We start from the raw sequence: 17,601 nt of genomic DNA on the forward strand, positions 1-17,601 counted from the left end.
AGTTTTATTCACGATTCAAGTTCATTCTCAGCCTGTAATCTCCTGAAGCAGCTCATTAGATCCTGCGTCACAAACCCCAGAACATTGTTCACATAACGTTCAAACATATGAGCTGGATTTGGATTTGATCTGGAAAAAAACCTCAGGCCTGAGCAGAGGGAACTGGATGGAGCAGGAGGAGGAGGAGGAGGAGGTGGGGGTGGGGGTGTAACCGCCAAGCCCTGCAGAAATGGCCTGATGGGTGCTAATGAACTTGGGATGTGGCACCACAATGCTGAGCGCCCCCTGGTCCACCTCGGTGCCCGGGTTCCCATGCAGCCGACGGGATAAGAGAGAGGGATGATGGGGGGAGGAGGGGGAGGAGGAGGAGAGGTGAGAGGGGTGAGGAGGAGGAGGAGGGAGGCTGGATGGTGCACCCAGCCTATTGTGCCCGGTCCTTAGCCCATTAGCCACCAACCAACCACTCCCGCTTTCCCAAGAGCAGCTCGAGGCCGGCCCGCCTGCCTGCCCGCCCGGACTCGGTAACCAGGCATCGGCGCGGGCGCGGAGGAGGGGAGGAGAGAAACAGTAGCCGTATTTAGAGTCTGATCTCCAGGAAAGCGTCCAAAATCTGGAGAGAAAGAAAAAAAAAAAGGAGAGCCCGGGACACTGGGAGGCAGAGAGAACCCCCCGACAACAAACCGGGGGCTGACAAAGTTGTCTCTTTGGCAGTCGCGCCTCCTATTGAAGCCGTAATTTATTCAAAGGAGATTTTTATCCCCGCGATCTGATTATTATGATAATCAAGTGACCCAGACCCCCTTTCTTGGCTCTTGTCTGCGGGCTCTGGGCTCGGCGGTGACAGTAAAAGCTGATTTGCACGGTCTTCACCCCCCCCCCGGTCACATTCCTGGACTCCTCTGTATCAAAGACGCGCACAATGAGAATAGTGGATGTGCGCACTTGATCCAGGCGCATGAGCGGAGGCCGCAGTCTCCGCCGGGGGCTTTGTGTCAAACGAATACTAGTAGCCAGACAAGATTACACGAAACTTTTTTTTATAATCCCACATGGGCCAAAAAAAAAAGAAACAACGAGGCTCAAAAACGACTCTTGATGAGTGATGGAGCTGCAGGAGAGGACGCTGCGTGCGTGGAGGCGCCAATTTATGCGTAATTATGTTGAGTTAATGATGAATCTGACCATCAGACGTGAAGCTGTGTGTCAGTGTGAGCGTGTGTGTGTGTGTGTGTTAATGTTTCTCATAATTCTCTTTGTCTCAAACATGAACAACGTGAATTCAGATGAGAGTTTCCAGCAGCAGAACTTGAGGCTCCATCCTGCGCGTCGCGTCTCCACCAGCAGCAGCGTCCTGCTTCATATTTCAGAGGGTGGAGACAAAAAAAAAAAAAAAAAAAAAAAAAAAGAGCAGACCTGCATCGTGTCATAAAGGGGAGGGCCTTCGTGGCGGTATATGTTTTTAGAGCAGGCATGTTTTAAGTTCATATCGCATCTGAAGCGAGGAATGGCGAGCGCGAGGGACGGCTCGGGCAGGAGGAGGAGGAGGAGGAGGAGGAGGTGGAGGAGAGGAGAGGGGGGGAAGGAGGCGAGATCCACCTCCGCGGGAAATAATGGGGATGATAATAAAACAGGGGGAAAACCCGTCCGAGGGACGCTGAATGGATGGAGCCACGGAGACGTCACGGCCAGCCGCAGCCATGAAGACTGAGCGGTCCAGCCTCCGGCAGCTCAGTTGGTCTCCATCTGCCCAGCTGCTCGCTTCTTCACGGCGGCGGAGAGAAGCGGACACGGCGGCGGCGACACGCAGACGACGGCGTGAGTATACAAGTACGATCTGTGTTCCTCCACAGAGGCGGAGGCAGCTGCGGAGTGTCGGGGTTTTAAAAAAGAATCGGAGGAAAAAAAACGCGTTTGCATCCGTCGCCAACGGAGCAGGATGCATGTGTGTGTGTGTGTGTGTGTGTGTGTGTGTGTAGTCTGGATGTGGCGGCAGCAGCAGCAGTGAATATGGGTGATGGGTGTTCGAGCAGCAGGTCTTCAGCTCTCAGTCTGATGTATGTTTGTGTGTGAGACGCAACACAACCTGCACGTTTTGTGTCTTTTTTTTACGTTTAAATGTTCTAATTTTCAAACTGCATCAAAGCCTTTAAAGATAGAAATCACCCTCAGGTAATGAATGTGTCACATGGAGTGTGTGTGCGTGTGCGTGTGTGTGTGTGTGTGTGATGGAGGTCACAGTTGGACGTGCAGGAACAAACCTGCACTCTCTGCTCAGATGATGATCAGACGCATCAACTTGTAATGAGACTTTGAGGTTTTTTCTCTCTGGCCGCTCTGAAGCAGAACTCCTCTGTTCCACATCCTCAGTGACGCATTGTGTACAAGGCTTCATATGCGCCATTCACAGCGAGCCACAAAGGCCAAAAAGGCGCTTCCAGCCCTGTCACACACCTCCAGGCACTCAGCAGGGTCGCTCCTCCGCCGCTGCTCGCTGTGGAGGCAGAGTCAGGCGACATATGGCACCGAAAAAGAAAAAAAAAAAGCCCGTCCGACTCGATCAGAGTCCGGGGGAACAAACAGAGGGAACCTTTTCCTTTCACTCTCTTTTCTCTCTCTCTCTCTCTCTCAAATTAAGCCCCTCGTTGGACTCTGTGTGGCCATGTGGGCTCAGATATGAGGATTACCAGCAGAGCAGGCCTGCAATGCATGCGTAATAAGACAAAGTGGTGGCGTTCACACCCATAGCTGGCAGGATGAAAAGGAGGGGGGATCACAAGGCCAAATATCTCAGTCCAACACGTGTGTGCCTCCGAGTTACGAGCCGGCCTGAGCCGAGAACACGTGTGCGACCCACCGGGAGGAAGAGAGAGAGAAAACTGAGGCTGAGGAGAAATTAATACAGAAAGAAAAAGATGTGGGATTATGCAACGTTTCACATGATGAACATTAGAGTATTAATGTGTGCGTGTGCGTGTGTGTGCGCGCGCAGGGGTCAGTGCGTAAATCTGGAGGAGCGTTTAGAAAAAAAATCATGTTGAGCTGATTTTTTTTAAAATTTAAGGTTTAATGATCCTGTTTTTTATTTATTAAATTAATCTAGAATTTATTGGAGTAGTTGCACCACACACACACACACACACATACACTTAGGTGTGTGTGTGTGTGTGTCACTGCAGAGTATTTTAGAGCAATAACTCTGCGTCAGTTTCTGATTCCTTCACGTTCAAACACACACGACACGTTTTGCTTCATGACACCAGCAGGAGCGTCACACGCGGCTGGACTCTGCGCCTCCTCACGCCCATCACCTCCGTCTCCTCTTTAAAACAAACAATAAAAGAAAACCTGTTTCTTTATGGCAGCAGCGCGCAGTTTGCTGATTGTCCTCACTGTCTGTTCGGAGGCTGCAGAGTGTAAAATGGGGTGATTCGGCTCCTCCTGCGCTGTGGAGTCCATCCGAAGAATAAAACGATCGTCTCTTTTTTCCAGGGATCCCTGGAGAGACATTCAGCGGCCTCACAACACGTGGCTTACTGTAGGTAACACTGGCGACCAGCGCTCACTGTCACATCACACACAGGCTTCCGTAGTCAGGCTGGATAATTGGGATACTTTAAGGGAATAAACACATTTTATATTCCGAGGAATAACAACAGCAGGATTCACGATTGTCTGCACTCAGAGACACACTGTGAACTTACATATATACACACATGTAGTTTTTAGGTGTTTATTATATTTGAGATTATTGTTTCTAAAATTTTTAATATTTAAACATGATAAAAACAGCCACAGATGCAGAAAAAATACGACATTATTTTCTAAAATTCAGACAATATGAGGATGTTCAGCTGCTGCAGCTCCATCACAGCCAGGACGCGTTGGAAAGTTATTTAAAGGGGTTTTCTACAAATCCTAATTTTCAGTGTGTGTGTCAGCAGGCCTACACTGTCACCTCGGTGTGTCACTTTCATTCTGGTATTTTCAGAATCACGCGTATCCGCTTTTAAAATATCGCCTCGTCCTGTGCGTAAAAGTACTTTCTGTCGTGCGTAAAAGTCGTGCGTAATTTCCTTTGTTGCCTTAAAAAATTCAGCATTTGATCTGAGAACTTCCACCTCAGTCTTCTTAAAATGGCGCAACGTGAAAACGATTTCACCACGTGGTTTCTTTAATCAGATGATGAACCAGTGAGATTTATAATACGAATCAATTTCTCGCTCATCAGCGCGGCACCTCCGCATAAATTATTTCCAATTAGAAGCGCCGGATTTGTTGACGTCATGCCCGCCTCGGCCAATGGCACAGCCTGATGAGGTTTGTTTAAACGGTGGAGAGAAAGAAGCTGAGGTGTGTTTCAAAATGTATTTTATCAGCAGACAGAAGTGTGAGACAAAGTTTCCCTCAACAGAAACTGTTTCCTCGAGTGAAACGCGTCATGAAAGATTAAAACCCGGAAGACAAATATTGAATTTATATCAATTTATTGGAATGATATAAGAGCAGCAGAGTCACGAGCACGAGCCAGTGTTAATGAAGAGACTATTAATGTTAATGCGTAAATAATATCTAATTATCTTTCTCTTTATCCAGCTAGAAAAATACAATCTGATGTAACAAACGCGTCATGAAGCTCACAGCATCTCTGCAGCTGTTCAGAAATGTAACTGAATATTGTCTCATTGTTCTCCTGCGAAATAATATCTGATGCATTACTGATTAGTTCAAACACCAAAGTGATGAAGATTCTTCTTTTTCTTCCAATAAATTTTTTTTTTATTAAATTTCAATAATTTCTTGAAGTGTTGCAGCTCATTATAGCAGCTAAACACTGTAAAATGTGACGTTAAAAATAGTTAATAAAATAAATAAATAATTATATTATTATTAATAATAAATGATAATAATATTTTGTCTTTTGCAAAAAAAAGAATAATGTAAACTTACTTCTACATCTGACTGAGCTGAGAAGTTAAGATGTTTATATTTCCTACATTTATGGATACAGCTGTGTGTGTGTGTGTGTGTGTGTGTGTGTGTGTGTGTGTGTGTGTGTGAGCTGAGGCATGTTTCAGCTCTTAAAGGGCCTCGCTTTGTCCTTGTGGACTGAAACAAAGCACCTTGACGAAGATCTCCGTGTTCCGCTGACAGACTTCTGAACGGCAACAGAACACCTTTTTCTTGTCTGTTTATTTATTTATTTATTTATTTGTTTACCTGACACAGATTTGGACAGTAGAAGAAGAAAAAAAAACAGCTGATTGTTGTAACCTGCTGGGAGAACAAAACAATGCAAGTGGGTTTATTTTTGTTGTTGTTTTCTTTGCTAGCAGGGACGTAGCCGACACTGCTAACAGCCGCATGTTGCCAGTCAGGTCGTGTAGTGTGTGTTCAGGTTTGGGTTTGTGTGTGTGTGATGGAGGCCGAGAATATTCTGTGCCTCGCCCTCCTCTGTCACTCTCTCTCTCTCTCTCTCAGTATCTCTCCATCTCTCTCTCTCTCTCTCTGCTTTCAGTCAGGAGAGCTTTACTTGGCGGTGGCGTTGGTGGGGGGAGGAGCCTGCCACAACGGGGATCTGGGCACACAGAGCAGCTTTAATTAGAAGGGGCCTTGTGCCATGTGCCACCTCGGCATGTGAGAGGAGTGTGTGTGTGTGTGTGTGTGAGCTGCAGCATTGTCTCTACTCGTTAATGTGAAAGCGTTTCGAGTGTGTTCGGTTTTATTTGTGCCTGATTCTGTGGACACACAGTGTTTGGCTGTGAGAGGATGTGTCTTCTACACATGTTCCGTTCAATCCGAGTGGGTGGATTTCGTTTTCTACATCGCTGTTAGTGTATTTTTATTCTTTACGTAGCGTATGTAAAACCTCTATCTTCGCTTTGACTCCAACCTTGAGCGCCGGCCGCCTTGCTTGGGCATCAGATAATGTAAATGAAGACAAACCAGTTCCTTTTGTAGTCAAACAGCCAGGATCTTTTAATTTAAAAATGCATTTGGGCCGTGGTGGGGGGTGGCGTTTGAAGCCATCACCCTCCTATGGAGCCAGTCAGCGGGTACGGCGGATGCGCCATAGGGATGGGCGCTGGGCCGGAGGAGGGAAGGTTGGCGCTGTAGCCGGTTTGGACTGGTTGGACAACTTGTGTACATTTTTTCTTTTTTTTAATGGGTGCCTCTCACTGATTGTTTGACTTTGGGTAGTTTTTTGATATGGAGGCATTACTCGCAGGCCAATCAAAGCTGTCTGTTCACAAAGGGAGGCTTCTGATTGGTCGAGGCGGTTTTTCGAGGCGGGGTGAGGGGGGCCACTTGGTGACGTCACAAAATGAAGGGTCAGGCATTTAAGGGCCGCTGTAGGTTGAGCGAGGAAAAAAAAAAGGCCCCAAGCCAGAAGAGTAACGTCGTCTTTGTTCGGAGTTGGTCGTCGGATCTTTTTTGGGGGGATTTCCAAACTAATTTCTCACATTTATCCCTTAATAAGTCAGTCTGTAATCATTTCAATCATGTGAAATCAAAGAGATGGACACACGTAACAATGTTTGCTTTTTATTAACAACTTTCTCCTTCTGCTTGTAGGTCAGCGCTCGGCCCATGTTGCTTCGCCTGCGGCTTGAGAGGATGGGTAGCCTTAGGGGTTGGTTGTTATCTTTGGTTATCTAGCTGTATGAGTGATGTACATTCTTCATAAAGCTAGATAACCGAAAGTAACAAGAATCCCATTACGCTCCTGAAAAGGCATCAAGACCCCAAACGCTCCGAGAGAAAAAAAGACAAAGTCTACCGCAAGAAGTGCAACAAGACAAGAACAGAAGAAAAATGGACGACTTTAAAAAAAAAAAAGAAGGAGATGCAGCAGAAGGTAGGGTGGATGGTTTTACGTGTGAGATAAACCAAACTGTACTGTGAGGTTCTGTCTTTATGTTCATCAGCATTTTAGGAGTACAGAACACCTTTTGGTAGGCGTGTAGACGTAATTGGGACATCGGCCGTACATATTCCCCCACAGCTCCCTGCAGCCAGTGGCGGTGATCCATAGCAGTACGGTTGGTGCAACAGGATCACTTTTAATCTAATAAGCCCCATGATCCTTGTGTGTGGGGCTGCATGCAGGGGCTTAGCCATAGTATCACATGGCCCGGGAGTGACGGGGCTCGCTGAAAAAGACCCGCACTGATTCACCAAAAGCTGCTGGACTTTGACAAGTCGTTTAACAAGTCGCTGTTAGCTAATCAGTCCGCTAGCCGGGTTCGGTCAATGCTCCATTCACACTCGGCTCCGCGAGCTTCGGCTTTGCCCGCCTGAATCTTTTGGCATCAAGAGGAACACGCAATAAGAAAAGAATGTGGGCCTTTTTCTCTGTCATAGGAGCTGCATACGGTGCTATGAATTATACATATGTTCTGACTTGGATGCGATTGTGCGGGTTAAGAATGCTCCCTCCGAGTTAATCCGGACTGCCAACTCCCCGCCGGCGCCGAACAGAACAGACGAGAATTTGTTTGAGGCCAATTTTGTTAAGTTAGCCGTTGTTGATTTTTTTTTTTTTCTCCCCTCCTTCCCACCTACTCCTTTCTCCCCTTTTGCATGAAAAGATGTTTGATTTGGGGTCCTGGCCGTTTGTTTGATTTGACGTGACAGTTGGCTTGGTTGTGAATGGGCCGTGGCAAAGCCTCCATTGCATGAGGTGCTACCATGTGGAAAGGCCTGATGGGATCTCGCTGAATGCTGCTGTGTGTGCGTGCAGGGCTCAGAAGGGGGGAGTGGTCCAGGGGCAATCAAGCAGAAAGTGCCCCCAGTGACGAGATCCAGGAGAACAATCTGGGCCTGAAGGTTCTTTGGCCAGGCTCATGGTGAGGAGTAATTGGTCAATCAGATCTTCAACCACAAGGCCTCTGATGGCTGATTGAAGGTGTGATTTCTTTTTCTGCCCATCAAAGCTAGAGGGTCACTCCCGCTGAGAGAGGCCGCAAAGGATTGTTCCCAAGGTCTCACGGCTTTGGAGGCTACCGGGCTAACAAACTCCTGCTGTAATACATATTCCACATGGCGCTCTGCTGCCTCAACACGGCTCCGCTGAAACGTCGCCCTCGAGTTTGGATATATTCAGCCTGACACGGCACAAACTCCAAACAGTCGTGCGAGGCCGAGGTTAAATTCCTAAAAGGAAAAAAGCTTGTGTGGCAACCTCACCTCACAATGTCAATCTCTTCAAGCCCTGCAGTTGTGCCTGCCTGCCTGCCTGCCTGCCTGCTGCATTGCAGGTGCTGAGTGTGACATTTGAGCTCTGGGCTCAGCTAGCAAGAGAGAGGAACGAGGGCCTTGACGTGAAGTGACAGCCGGAGATGTCACCTCCTCTGATGGCAAAGTACTACCTGGTTCCCTCCGTGCTGTCCTGCTACATCACAGTGTAGACGTCCCGAGCGTGCCGTGGTTTCCATCTGTTGTTGTGCGCCGTAGATTAACGACGTTGCATGTGCAGGGTACACAGTTTCTAACATTTAAGAGGCGAGATTTGGAGCAGCGTGAGGATGCGTCGCCTCCTTTTTGCTTCCTTTTTGTGTCAGTAACAGTGTTCGGGCTAAATGGGAACCGAAAGTCTTGGACAGATTGTGTTTATACCCTAAGCAGTGCCCGGGGAGACGCATGTCATGGTGCAAATGCTTTGTGCTTGGCTCTGTGTGTGGCACAGTTATATCGCTAACGCTTCACACTGGGGACCCCGAGACTGCAGAGCGTCTTCGCTTCTGCCAGCCTGAAAATGGCACAGAGACGGGAGAGTTCCTTAAAAAATCACCGTAGGGCCTTTGCTCCCTCTCTGCTCCCGTGTCCCATGGCGGTGTCTGAAATAGAAAGAGAGCGCAGAGAGAACGGGTGCAGGAGGTGGAGGAGGAGGGTGGTGGGTTTGTCTTAGCTTTCATGCACTAGGCAAGCAGATTTAGACTCCAAGTGTCAAATAGAAAAACAGCCATTGTGGTGGGGTCCTACTTGCCCCCCCACCAGTAGACTTTACAGTCAATAGAGCTAGTCCACTTGTCACTGAGGGACAATGCGCCCCTTTGCCTCCCTTTCACCCCCGCCGGGTCCGAGCAGCCAGACAGTTTTCTGAATAAGACCCAGTGATTCTTGCCCCCTTTTCTCTGCCCCTCTTTCTCTCGACGGAACACACCAACAGGGTTTGGAAAATGGCTTCGCTGTTGGGCCGGAGCAGAAGGCCAGACTCTGTTATTTTCTACAACATCGGCATTCCCTCCGGCCGACCCCCCCGCCAATGTGCTCGCACAGAAATGAATGTATCTTAAGGCAGTTGCAGAAGTCGGTGGGCCTCCCCCAGACAAAGGAGATTAAGTTTGGCAACTTAGCAGTAACAGGTGTACTCTGACTGCGCTCGGACCACACGGGGGGCTGACTGCTGACGTCTGACCCGTCGCTCTGTTTGCCTTTGTGCTGGTTTTGAGTTGAGTGGAGATAAAGATGAAAATTTGCTTTGTGCGTGTTTCTCAGACGACAAGAATGCTTCAGACCCTCGTCAGCTTAGAAGTTTCCCAGTCGAGTGTGTTTGGCCGAGCTGTCGAGCGCTGCCCTCTTATCATTTTCCCGGCGTTTGAAAAATGTAGCTCAGTTTTGCAACATTTCTTCACTGATTTGCCAAGTTTCCTCCAAAGGGATTCTTGCAGATATCTTTAGATCTGGAGCTGTGCTCACCCAGGGGAGCGAGTTAAGGGTAAACAATGCGGGCACACAGAGGAAGAAAGAAATATCAGAGGGAGTGCGGCGCAGCGCTGATGCATGAATACATTTTCACATTTAGAGCTGAGACAGTGATGTTTTAAGAGGGGAAATATCTTTCAAAGAGAATGAGCGAAGCCTTTTCTACCCACACCTTCAGTATTTTCAGCCACCAATAAATCGAAGCCATTCAGCAGCAGCATAAACAGAGACGCTCTGAGAGCCGGAGCAAAACAGTGCATGCATTTGTTTGTTTCAGTCGTTAATAAAGCTTTTACCGAGAGCCTCGGCCCTCAGAAAAAAAGAAAAAAAAGAAAAAAAAAAGCCCATTCTGGTGAAATGACTTGGCAAAGCATCCGATGGAGGGTCTGTTCAGACTGAAGCTGCTCCCGCTGCCATTGTCTCGCTCTCTCTCACACACCTACGAGTCCAGAGTAAGCACACAATTTCATTGTTGCGTGAGCTGTTAATATCAGAGGCTTCACAATAGAGCCCATTCGCCATATTTGCATAAGGCACTTTTCCAACAAGGACCCAGAGAGGGCTTGAAAGCTGGCCCACTCCAGTGCCAATGGCAAAAAAATGTCAAGTGCCAATTAGGAGAGGTTTGCCACCATTCAGCGGTACCCCACCCCTGTCGTCCTTCCCCTCCCTGCTCACCCACCACAACTCTCTCACACTCCAAGTCACCCCTGTTTTTACCACCTTATTCCAATTTCAGTCGCTGCCTTCCCCTACTGACACCCGGAGACAAAAGCTGGCTCCCTCCTCTGCCGGCTAATGGAGGATCCTTTCTGCCGGAGCTCAGAGTATTAGCAAAATCAGACAGCGCGCTCTGTTCGCCGATTAGTCAGCTTTCTTTGTTGATTTCTTTGAATAGCGGGGGTTCACGAACTGGGCAGCTAAACCTGAGAGATATAGACTCCACCTGCTGAATATTGAACTTAGCAGGCCGGCTACATTGTGCTGGTTTTTTTTTTTTTTAAGGTTTGAGACTCGCAGGTTTTTGCTCGGGCAGGTGTGAGTAATTAAGGGGAAGGATTTTAGCGAAGACAAACGCTGATTTCAAGCAATTAAAAAAAAAATCGCCTTTCATCTGATATCCACAGTGGTCGTACTAATAGCATTTAGCCACCTAATGACTTGCTTTAAGCTGTCCTGCTTATTATTTTTTGCACCGATGCACGCACAAACACAGAGCGTGCTATAATGAGAATGCTGAGCTGAGCTGAGCTGTGGAGGCTAACAGAGACGCTACAGCCGGATTCACCAGAGCTAAATACAAGTTAGCTTAACCGGTGGATGTCAACAGTGCCGACCAGCTGTTCTACAGTCGTACCGACGCTTGGAAAAAAAAAAAAATGCCGCATTATTTCCGCTAATGCTTAACTGCAGCTGTCCAGATGCAAAGTACGTGGTGACGGGAACGCAGAGCATCATCGGTGTCCTTGAATCTAACTCACGCGGTGTTTACATTAAGCAGAGCGTTCGCTACAAAAGGATTCAACATCAAAACGTGGAAAAAAAAAAAAGAAAAAAGAAACACCTGGTGTTCTCTAAAACTGACGAGGGATGCAGCAAATTACATTTAAAGAAATTAAGTCGCGGCGACAATAAAAGAAGGTAATCGTGTTTGTCCAATTGGGGCGACTGTTGTTTTTTCCACAGAGCATTTACCTAACTTACCGCCTCCTGCCACTCAAAAGGATTTTTTCTCTTGTCCCCCTTTTTCTCTTTCATTCTTTCATTCAATCTCTGTGTCGAGTTTTTTTTTTTTTTTTTTTCCTTCTTCTTTCCCACCCTTGATTCTCAGATGGTTGGATCTGATTTGCATGCATTTGCATAATGAAAGTCATTTGCATGCTCAGGGGCAGACTGTACCATGAGAACAGACATGAAAAGGTGTGTGTGTGTGTGTGTGTGTGTGTGTGCGTGTGTGTGTACATGCAGTCATGTGTGTGGCGTGGCTTGTGTTTCCTCTGCAGCCGTCGCTCCACACATGTGCGTTTTGATGGATAAATCACATTCTTAAAATTCTCTGATTTCCCGTCTCGTCTTGTGTGCAGGCGACCAGCAGCAGCGCCACGCCGCTGAAGGAGAGCTGGCAAAGGGAGGCTGAAAAACAGGGAAGGAAGAAGAAGAGGGAGGAGGAGGAGGGGTTGCTGTTGATTCTGCCCTCCCTCTCTCCTCGCCCTCCTCTGCATCGCCTCTTCCCTCCTCCTCCTCCTCCTCCTCCTCCTCCTCCCTTCCTCCTCCGTTCCATCCTCAGCCGACTGCCCCTTTTTCCTGTACAGCGAGACGCAGCCCGCGCCACCATCTTAGAGTAACGCTGGCATGAAATGGAAGTGGGAAGACCAGTCAGTGCAGGTAAAAACACCAAACCCACTGCGCCCGCCATCGCTGCATCCTTCCACCGGCGCCATCCCCGACCCCTCCATCCTCTCCTCTTCCTCCTCCACCTCCCCGCGCCCCCTCGCTCCTCCTCTCCAGCGGGCGATAGCCTCCGCTTTTTTAATCACCTCGGATATTTTTGTTAATTGCACGACTCACAAGATGCACCGATGGGTGGAGGGGGGGAGGTGGGTGAGTCGATGTGGGCGGAGCGTGTTTTGTATGTGTGTTCACATTAAATCACTCTGCTCTCAATGCCTCTCTCAGGAGGCTTTCAGTGGGCATCTGTCCTCTGAAGCGCCATGTTTTCTTTCCCCGTTTGGGAATTCTCGTGCCATCCTCACATGCGTGCCCCGACATGGCGGCGGCTGCCATTTTGGAGATACGATGCGAGCCGATTGCCTCTGTATTGTCCAGAAAGGCACAATTCCAGAACTCCACGCAGCCGAGCACCCCGAGGACGTGCTCACAGACATAAAGTGCCTTTTGAATAATGCTTTTTAAGATCACTTTTATTTAAGATATTCTTAAAAAAAAATCTCTAGTTTTCTTCAACGCCTTAAATGAGTTCAGGAGAAATGTCAAGGTGGGCACATCTGTCGAGTGGCGAGCGATGATATCAATGAACCGCTATTCACATTCTCATACAGAGACACTGCAGCAGATAACAAAACACCAACACAAAGCAGCCGAGAGACGGACGGATGGAGAAAGAGAGCGAGAGAGAAATAATAGAGAGGAGATGGTGAAGAAGTGAGAAAGCGAGACCTCGATAAAGCGTCTCAGCTCTGGAAAGCCTCTCTTTGTGCGAGTGGCCGGTGTTGGAGGGCAGTCGGTGCTCAGACAAGTCGAGTATTGTTCTCCCTGAGCGAGCTCGTTATGGTGCAGCATTATTCCGAGCGGGGAGCTCCCAACTTTGAAAACCGCTTAAACTAAAACACCAATTAGCATCGGCTGGGCTTGATTAAGTAAGGCAGGCGGTAAACAATACGCGCCATTGTCCTCGCAACAGAGAGACCTCCTTTTGTTTGTGTCTGCGGTGTGGAGGTCAGAGAGACAAAGCTAATGCTAACTTACAGTAGGGTGCTAACAGGGAGACTGCTGACTCCCCCCTGCAGGGAGAAGGTGGGAGACTGTTGCTGAACACTGGAGAACATCTCGCCATTAAAAACATCCAAATCTTTAAAGAAGTTTCACCTCAAACTTTCACCTTCACGCTCAACACTGATCTCCAAAACCTGATCGGTGATACCGGCTCTTAAATTAGGTCATGCTAAGCTTTCAGCTTCATTTGCATGTTTGACGATGCGGTCTTTAAAAGAAGCGGAGGCGTCGCTTGGCTTTCCCCGAGAAGTGCTGCGGTAACTGTGTCAAACCCAAAGCGCACTAATCACGGCCAGGCCTCTGTAAACAGGTGGTAGATTGAGCGAAGGGGGCCGGGGCTGTTCTCAATTTACTGTGTAAATTATGCAGAGCCCAAAACAATGCAAACAGTAGACAGTGGAGTGGCTGGCGTTGGCTAATGAGATGATGAGAAGCCTGGGAGGGCTGGGAGCTGGTCGAGGTGAGGGGGTGGGCACGGCCGGCAGCTTGTGTCTGGATCTGTGTGTGTTCGTGTGTGTTCGTGTGTGTTCATGTGTGTGTGTGAGGGTCTAGAGGAGCTCTGGCAGGGGAGCAGACACTGTCCCGTCTGCACTAACCCCATCATCAGCACCCCTCCTGCCCAGACTGAGTGCTGCAGAAGGAGGGGAGGGTTAGCAGGCAGCTGGGGCACCCTGCCCCCATTGCTCCAGCGAGAGCACCAGCCTTGGGAACCTCTGTGGCAGGGGTCCCCCCACCGACACTGGCACGTAGGGGCCCCCCAAAAGTCTGGCTGCAACCCCCCATTACCACCATCCCCTCCTCCCTCTTGTCTCCCACCCCACCCACCCTAATGTGAGGCTGGGGGCCTGGGAAGGACTTCAAGTTCACGGCCAGACCTCCTATTGAGCTGACAGCCTGACTGTTTGCTCAATTCGGCTCCCTATTCAGAGTGGAGGGGAGGGGGGTGTTGAGAAAGAGCTGGAGGACGGGGGGGGGGGGTGGTGGTGGTGTTGCTAGATGGGACACCGTAGCCACTGTGATAGCTATTCATTCAGCAGGGGGAGACGAGTAAAGAGCGGGGGAGAGAGTGGAGAGGGACGGGGGGTTCGAGTCGGGGTGCATAAATAAAAAGTGAGGAATCCGGGCTCAAAGTTTGCTTTGAGCGGTGTGCGCCTCTCTCACACTCTTTTAGACTCTTAATTACCGGCGCCTTCCACTTTTCTCTCTCCCTTTCTCTAACTACACCCCCCCCTCCTCCTCCTCCTCCTCCTCCTCCTCCTCCTCCCCATCACACACACACACACACACACTCACACAAAATCGCAATCATTCTCATCATCCCCTCTATCCCCTGGTTTTATTAGGCCACATGCTGGGGCTGTAAATTTACCATTAACAAGCTTATTCACTGTAGTCCTCTCAACAAAACAAGACCATGATGCCAATAACTCAAAGCGACACCAATACCCGAAACTGCCTTTTATACCACCACCCCTCCGCTGTCAGCCACTCCCTCCCTCCCTCCCTCCCTCCCTCCCCCACTTCCTCCCTATAGCCGAGTGCACCGGCGTTCTGCTGCATGCCAGGTCTAACGTGATGCCCGCTAATAGCTCAGGCGATGCTAATTAGCACAACGGTTGTTGATTTCTGCCGCTAAGCTCGCGCGGCTGCATTATCGGTTCACTCTGCACTCGCTGACCCACTGTAATATTTTAAGTTGCTTGTCTGAGCTGCAAAAAAAAGAAAGAAGTGGGGGTTTGATTGTCCTTCTGAAGTCCAACTCAGCCTAGCTTAGGGTGCGTCACATGCTTCCTCTTTGTATTAGCAGCTCGTAGCGTACCAGGCTCCTGCTAAGGCCTTTCAACTTCAGCCCCAATCCCTTCAGCTGGTACGCGGAGCTGCGCTCGCCGTGGTCAGATTTAGGACACACAAGGAAAAAGAAAAAGTTATTTTTCACGTGTAAAGAACAACGAGGACAAGCCTTTGTTTGACTCACCTAAATTGGCATTCACACTCCGCCGTCTCAAATAATTGTTTTGACATTCACATGATCGGCCCCGCTGCGTGTTGACGCTGTATCTTAATGTCATCTTTTTCTCTTCGCAGGTTGTCGATGCTGGGGAGGAGGAGGGGGGGATCCAGAACGGCCGGAGCGTGCAGCGGACTGACGGCAGGATTCGTCCTGCGGAGGCTGTGAGTCAGGACTAAACATGGACGCCGCCGCACGTGACTCAGTGGCGATTCCTGGGAGGACTTTGGAGCGTCGCCACACTTGCGTCATATATGACACCGCCCGACAGTCGAGCTGGACTCATTGTGAACGCCGTCAGTGTTTTACCAGAGCCAACATCACGGTGGACTGTCGGACGCTCAGACAGAAGATCAGCAGCTTCACGTGTTGAAGAACTGCTCCTGAATTGTGACTCTTGTTTTCATAATTTTAAGGGTTTGACACTCGATTATGTATGTTTTTTTTCTTCTTCTGTATTTTAAAGGGCTGGGAGATCTTGTAATCTATTTAGACGGTACTGCTGTATACGTTACGTATCCTGACATTAAGAAATCTCCAGAATAAGTTCTTCATATGTGCAACAACAACTGTAGAGATGACTGTTAGTTCTTTCACTAAATATTAAAACAATGAACAAATAGAATAAGAGTGTTAAAACAACACTATCATGATATTAATATATTTCCCAGCCCTCACATTTGTTTATAAAACATTATATCGTAGACATGAAGCGGTTTAAAGCGTCTTCGACTAACATTAGGCCGTACGTGGCGAGTCGTAGCCCACGTTTAGTTTGATTTCCTGTTTGGTTTTAGTTGCTAGGACTCAAAGACGCGAGAATGTGACGACCCACGGCAGCAGTGAATAATACTGCACTGCGATTGGACAGCTCCATGTGTCGGCTGACACAATGGCGAAGGAGTGAGCTGTCGTCTTTATACTCTATGCAACTGTTTTATCTTTGTTTTGTTCTGTTTTATTTGATTTCAAACCCGGCCTCTTTTCATTCTTACCCCTGATTTTATTTGTATTATTTTTTTTGGGGCTACCAGTTTATAGTCGTTCCTCCAGACGTGATGAAGAGAAGAAATGTTTCCTGGAGGGACGTTCGCTCTCTCTCCCCTCCTGTTCGTTAATATCCCGACACAGATTCCAGTCGGCGTGTGTGACAGATGACAGAACGCGGCGCAGTGTTCAGATGTTTCAGCCTTAACAGACTTTGATTTGCAGCCACGAGAGAAAAAACCTCAGCCTGAGTTAAATGTGGATTTGCACGTTTTTAATATTCCCGATGGCAGGAGTGTGTTTGATCAGCGGGGGGGAAGTAGCGGGGCGCGGCCGCGTCTACACACAACACACGCCGCGGCTATTAAAACCTTTTTTTTCCCAGCAGGCTTTGAGCCGTTTTTTGGTCGGTTGCAGTCACCTGCTCGGCTGTAATGATACATCTTTGGGTGAGACATGACAAATACATCGGCTTCAAACACTGCCTTAATTTCCTGTCCTTGACATTAACACACACACACACACACATCCAAATGCAATAAAGCGAGTACTATCGCAGCCTAATTCATTCTATATTAATTTTCGGGAAGTGGCAAATTTTTTTTTTATTACGATTGATAATCTATGCAAATCTTTTAAATATTACTTTAAACAATCTATGTCTATGCAGTGCTTTTTGCAATTGATTCAAAAGGGGGAGAGACTATCTCGGCCCTAATTTAGAAAATGTATTCTTTTGATAATCATGCACATCCCAGTGCTCAAGACAATTACTTATCTGCCTGGATAAGCTTGAAATTATGTTTTTAATCTTTAGCACAAGAAAAAAAAAGAAAAGAGTGACTCTTCTGATATCAGTCCAGAGGCATGAAGCCTGTGAATTGTGGTCTAAAATAATTAAATCGCTCGTGCTAAATCTCTTTTTTTCTTCTTCTTCTTCTTCTTCTTCTTCCTTAACTGCAGATCAAACATATCTATTCAGCGACGCCTTCGTGTAGCTTATTGTGTTGTAGAAGCAGCAGCAGCGATGTTTGTGTTACGCAACCTGACGGCTGTGACTGAGTGTTCACCACATGTGCCTTCTGTATGGAAAACTGTTGGAATAGTAATAAAGGTTTACATTGAAAACAATGGAAAAAAAAAATGGCTCTTGTGCATGATTTTGTGGATTCGATGTGTCTGGAGGAGGTTGTGTGCTGCTGGAGGGTCCTTGAGCAAATCGCTGAGCTGGATTCATCAGCAGGAGCGACGCAGACGACTGTCGAGGCAAAACGGGACGTGAATCTAAATATACCCAAACAGCTGGCAGCTCTCTTTAAATGTTTCTGTCACGTCTGCAGAGAAATCAACTGCAGTTCACTTCCGACGTAATGTTACAGCCGGAATGA

General features: G+C 48.1%; 1 long non-coding RNA gene across 4 annotated transcripts; it reads left to right on the forward strand.

Moving 5' to 3' along the window:
- The first annotated feature begins 434 nt into the window (after positions 1–434).
- LOC115567079 (uncharacterized) lies at positions 435–17,357 on the forward strand. 4 transcript variants are annotated; one of them, XR_003981132.1, is made up of 5 exons: positions 435–1,815; positions 6,574–6,856; positions 11,537–11,625; positions 11,790–12,090; positions 15,304–17,357. It is a non-coding gene; the product is annotated as an uncharacterized LOC115567079 (long non-coding RNA). The 4 variants fall into 4 exon arrangements; XR_003981133.1 differs by lacking the exon at positions 11,537–11,625 and having other exon boundaries at positions 666–1,827; XR_003981131.1 differs by lacking the exon at positions 11,537–11,625 and having other exon boundaries at positions 681–1,815.
- The last annotated feature ends 244 nt before the right edge of the window (positions 17,358–17,601 follow it).

The sequence above is a fragment of the Sparus aurata genome, chromosome 17 (assembly GCF_900880675.1).
Source record: "Sparus aurata chromosome 17, fSpaAur1.1, whole genome shotgun sequence".
In the NCBI taxonomy this organism is placed as follows: Eukaryota; Metazoa; Chordata; class Actinopteri; order Spariformes; family Sparidae; genus Sparus; species Sparus aurata.